The following is a 6,112-nucleotide window of genomic DNA, read 5'->3' on the forward strand; positions in this document are numbered from 1 at the left end:
CGGCGGGCTACGAAGACCGGATGGTGCCGCGGCACCCACCTGCACTGCAGCGCCCCTAGCGGCAGCCGCCGACATTCATTGCATTTGGTGCCACCCGGGAGGCCGCGGATGGTACACTAGCCAGTATATTCTAGGCACTATATGTATACCGTCATTCCCATGACGGCACGGTGCCCCCTTAAGAAACTCCCATAGACGGTGGCGCCAGATTACCCTCTAGGTGTTATAGTGAGAAACTCTATGCTCTACTGCATAGAGTTTCTCACTATAACACCTAGAGGGTAATCTGGCGCCACCGTCTATGGGAGTTTCTTAAGGAGGCACCGTGCCGCCATGGGAATGATGTTATATGTGTCTGCGAGGCTCGTGTTGGCTGGTGTTGTAAGAGGCTTCGTCTAAAACGTGGATATGTCTACGCAAATAACGCGTTCTCAAAGCAAAATCTTCATAAAATGTTTCCATTCACGCATATTACATCTTTACTCACCCACAATGCATGACCAAGCGAAGAAAAGCAAGAACAGACGACCAACTGTTTCAAAGCGAGCGTGAACCTTGTCGTCTGTCCTCCAACTTTAGCGGCCCGCTGATACTTTTTACGTAACATGTAGTCGTACACACAATAACAAGTTCTCATAGTTAAACAAAACATGTTTTCGCGTAATAATAAAGCTAAAACAGCTTTTCACGTGCTGTTTTAGTAGAAAATGAATCATTGTGACAGACGGTACGGTACTTGCCAAGCGCGTCTTCAAGGTGTCCTGTCTCTACGAGAACGATGCCAATCCGAAGTCACAAATTAATATACCGGCATTCCCATGCATACCACAGCGCAGCAGCGCCAGATTACCCTCTAGGTCTTATAGTGAGAAACTCTATGCTCTACTGCCTGCTCACGATGGATGGATGGATGGAAGGTAGGAGCGTCCCCTTTGAAACGGGGCGATGGCAGTTGCCACCATGCTCAGATTTTTATTTTGCCTTTTATTTTTGTCTGTGTTGTGTGTTATTGAATTTCTCGATTTTCTTTAAATACGTCTTCCTACCCTTTTAACCTTATCCCATTGGACCACGAATATCCTCTGGACATCCCGATTAGATCCGAACGTCCAAGTCCCGATCAGGACATCCAGTGGATAACATGTGGACATTAATTTCGGAATGTCCTATTTAAGACATCCTTCAGACATCCACACGATTGAACTTCTGGGATCTAAACAAAATCCCAAAACTTTAATCCTATGGATGCCCGAAGGATGTTTTCAACGGGATGTCCCATACCGGTCATATGTGGGACCAACACACACAGTCCAACACATACTACGTGATCATATCGCAGAATATTAAATCTCTACCACGGCTGCCTTCAGCGCACGCTCTTCCGAAAAGACATGTCAGCCAGCAATGTGAAGTTGCTGCACTCATAATCAAACTTCCAATGCCGACGATAAGTGGAGAAGCTGAAATGAACGCCCGAAACTGCGCAAGCATATTGGGAGGAAACGTCACAAAGAGACAGGCAGAACGCCGGAACAGCTGCGCATTAACACCTACCGCAAGGCGTAACCGAATCAATCGTGTTCTGTGCTCTTACAGGATGAGTCCGCAAGAGTTATCGTTGTCTTTACTCAACAGCGGCGAATAATAAGAAAATGAATAATAATTATAATAGCTTGCCGACACACACTGTCCAATAGCCTTGCTTCAGCTTCGTGTGCGTTTTCTTTGCGTAACCGTCATTGCGAGAGTAATAAGTTGTACAACTGGGTAAGTTGAAATAGCTGAAATTTTGTAGGCATTTGTATCGCGGTCGGGGCACTTGCTGCACGTTATGGCCGGCAACGCTGCTGTATTTTAATACGCCTGTCTTTAGGGCTGCTATATTCTTACTAACAGTGCATGCACTTTTCTTGTAATAACTAAACTTTAGGGCGACTTGTTAGTCTTCAAGACAAGTTTACTCCTCGGCTGCCTGTGACGAACGAAACGTTTGCGCCTACTTAATTGCTCGTTCACATGTGGTCGTATTTTTTAGTACGTAACAGTGAAACTTTTCCTAACTATAGACTGATTCTTTCGCATGCTTGTAGTGATAATCGTGTCGCTTAAACTTCTGTACGTGTGCTGTTGGCGTTTTGTTTGCGTAACAGCGATTGCCAAAGTAATCGTAAAACTGCGTACGTTCGGAATCATAGAACTTCGTTGGCGTTTGTATCGCGATTTCAGAATTTGCTGCCCGGGACGGCCGGTCACGCTGCTGAATTTAACAGCTCGTGTAATTACGGCTGGTATTGTTTTTGGCTAACAGTGTCGTGCACGTTCTCGTAATAACGAGACATCTGGGCGACTTGTTAGGTTTCTGCTTATTTACACGTGAACGGATGCATGCTAGTATGGTGTCAAGGTCAAATTCACGTCTCTGCTCTGTAAAGACGAAACTGCGCGCTGATGAGCTCGTTCGCACGTGGTCGCAATTTTTTTTTATATATATAAGAGTTTGTGAGGGTTGACTCCACCACACGCTCTTTGTCAGTAACCGTGTCGCTTAAGCTTCGTCTGCCATTGCTGTTCTGTTTGCTTAACGATCGCGATAGCAATCGTAAAAAAGTGCGTAAGGATGGATTAACTGAATTTACTTATTTCAATACTCTTAATGTCACGCAGGGCGTTACAAACAGGGGTGGGATTCTATGCAACAAGTGGAAATCGTGGTTTTGATGATGATGATGAGTATGATGGGACAGCTTGTCGCTGACCTTAGTAAAAAGAAGGAATAACTGTGCACGTTTGTACGTGAACTTGGGGCGTGGAATACAGATGTAGGCATCTGTATCACGATCGGAGCACTTGCTGCGCGTGATGGCTAATTGGGCGGCTGTACTGCTTAACTTTACCACGCTTGGTAAAGCGTGGTAAAGTTCAGCAGCGCGGCCGGCTACTTAACCATTACGTACAGCATACATATATGTGACAAACAGTGACCTGCAGATTTTTCGAAAAAAACGAAACTTTTGGACTTGTTAGGCTGCTGCCTATTTGCATGTGGTCGGATGCATGCTATTATGAGGGCAGTAAGATCAAGCTTAGGCCTCAGCTTCCTGTAACGATCGACACATTTACGCTACTTATCTATAGCTCGTTCGCACGTGGTCGTATTGTTTCGTATTAATGGGGAACGTTTGTCAATCTTCGTTGACTGCTAAATTTGCGTCACGCGCCGGCCGCACTCACTGATGAGCCATGTCGCTTGAGCTTCGTCTGCCGTACGAGATTTCTTTTTTTTTTTTTTTTGCGTAATCGCGACTGCTAGAGTGATCGTAAAAACGGCGTGCGGTTGAAATAACTAAAGATTTGTGGGCATTTGAATCACGATCGCAGCACTTGTCGCACGTGATGGTTGGCCGGCCGCGCTGCTGAATTTTCCCACGTGTTTCTGTCATACAATGCCGTACACGTTTGTTTCTAAAAATAACGAAATTTTGGGCGACATCTTGTGAACTGCTGCATATTTACACGTTCTCAGGTGCATACTAGTATGTTGGTGAGGTCAAGCTTACGTCTCAGATGTGGGTAACGATCGAAATGTTTACGCCTATTAGACTATTGCGCCGAATTTGCGCGTTGTCGTATTTTTAGTAATGGAGTCTCGGCATAGGCGCCCGCATTTTGATGAGGGCGAAATGCGAAAACACCCCTGTACTTAGATTTGGGTGCGCGCTAAGAACCCCAGGTGCCCAAATTATTCCGGAGTCCCCTACTATGGCGTGCTTCATAATCAGATCATGGTTTTGGCACGTAAAACACAACAATTAGTTTTTTAGTAATGGTGAACGTTTGTCTCTTTTGACTGTTAATTACCCGTCGTGGTAGCTCAGTGGCTATGGTGTTGGGCTGCTGAGAACGAGGTCGCGGGATCGAATCCCGGCCACGGCGGTCGCAGTTCGATGGGGGCGAAATGCTAAAACACCCGTGTAGTTAGATTTAGGTGCACGTTAAAGAACCCCAGGTGGTCGAAATTTCCGGAGTCCTCCACTACGGCGTGCCTCATAATCAGAAAGTGGTTTTGGCACGTAAAAACCCCATAATTTAATTTGACTGTTAAATAAATTTCTGTCGGGTGCGCGTTTTATCGCGTTTTGCTGGACCCAATACAATTTTTTTCACTCACTCACTCCCTCTGTCAGGTGATTTACCGTGTAGCCGAAGTTTCGTCTACCGTTTGAGTTTTCTTTGCATAATCGCGTTTGCAAGACCAATACAATCGCGGAAGTTTCAAATAACGGAACTATATTGTAGACATTTGTATTTCAATGGCAGCACCTCGCACACAGGGCGGTTGACCAACCGTGCTGCTTCAGTTTTCTCTCATTTGCTATCATTTGGGCCAGCGTATGTGCTGACATGTGTGCGAGACGCGCTGGACAAGATTACGAGACTGTTGCATCTCCATATTGTCATTGTATATTTACTGGAGTTATATAGTCGACAATCGCCTAATTTTGTTCTATTGTTGCGATAGAAATTGTAGAAACACTCCTGTCGAAATTCCGCTGATGCGAAAGTGCGCTGCGGTTGGTTGTGGCTTCGTGGGCGCTGTTCTCGCGCAGCTTAGTGTCGAAGTTCGCGTAAATTTGGCTCTGGAAAGGCATTGTGGCTGAAAGCAGCAAGAAGCGATCGCTTCTCGCTGCTGCCCCACTTCACGCCAGTGTTCATACAGCGTGTTTACCGTCAGGGAGATGTGTTCATGTATGGCTTTGCGCACGACACTGTTTGTTAATTTAACAAGGAAGCGAAGGTTTACTGTAATTTAAAGTGCCGATAACACGTACAGCTGTTTAAATATAGGCGTTTGGTAATTTGGTGTCCCAATCGCTGCTTCGCTTTTCGGACGAAACTATGCTATGCAGACACAGTGACTAGAATTCCTTTTATCTTTGTACAAGGGTGAAATCATTACTTCTTTTCTGATAACTGTTCACTCAACGGGTTTGTATTAAGTCACAAAGAAGCAAAGTTGCTGTCAGAACCAGCAGATTGCTGTTAAATGTGCAGGTTGTTAAGGTAGCAATAATTGTAAACAGTTCTAACACATTTTTATTGCATACTTTACAGTCATGCTGTGTTCCTGCCATCAGCCTGGTGTCACTTTGGGTCGACATCATTCTTTGTTGAGGATCATCACAGAAAGAAGCTCACGGAAATCTGCTTTCTTAGTACCTCTGATCTCAACAGTGTATTTTCGTGCCTGCGACCACTGGAACCGATCCTTCAGGATGACTAGTAAATTGCGTAGCGTACCCGTGATCTTTTCTGTTCGGCATCTGAAACTATGGACGAAAGGCTTCACTCAGCGTGTGGCGACTTCCTTATGGACCGATGTGCCTGTCAACTCTAGGTTAATTTTTGTCTCTGTGACTGTTCAAGCAAGTCCACAGAAATGCCCCACTAAATTTCTTAGTACACGTGAACTGCAATGTAGTCGTCTTCGACCGCTGAGCCAGCCTGCAGTGAGCCTTAGTGAAATGTTTAGTCGCCAAGATACCTGTGATCTTTTCAGAAGTATTTGTAACTGCTGCCATTGAAGAACAGTCATGCTCTGCCTCTGGTAACTTCCATCGAGGCTGTCTGATACCCGTGAATTTTTAGGATGAAATTGTGTATGTGTGGCCACTGAAGCAAGCCCACACGAATCCTCTATTAGCTTTTCATATAGGTGAACTCATATAATGGATTTTTCTGTCTATGACTGCTGAAGTGAGCTGGCTGCAAGCACTGAAGCAAGCCCACACAAATCCTCTGTTAGCTTTTCATATGGGTGAACTCGTATAATGGATTTTTCTGTCTATGATTGCTGAAGCGAGCAGGCTGCAAGCTCTTAGTTAATTGTGTAGTTGCCAAGGTACCTGTGACGGTTCAGCAATATTTGGTTGACCACGGAAAGGTCGCATTCAGCTTCTGTTTACTTGCTTAGAGGCCTTCAAGCCTATGAACACTTATGGTGAATTTGTGTTTGTGACCACTCAAGTGCAGCAAGTGTCTTGACTCTAGTACCTGTGAAATCAGTTTGGTATTGTGTTGAAGCAAGTGTCTTGTAACTGCTTTTGTATCTGTG

The sequence above is a fragment of the Dermacentor variabilis genome, unplaced genomic scaffold, assembly GCF_050947875.1.
Source record: "Dermacentor variabilis isolate Ectoservices unplaced genomic scaffold, ASM5094787v1 scaffold_24, whole genome shotgun sequence".
Classification (NCBI taxonomy): domain Eukaryota; kingdom Metazoa; phylum Arthropoda; class Arachnida; order Ixodida; family Ixodidae; genus Dermacentor; species Dermacentor variabilis.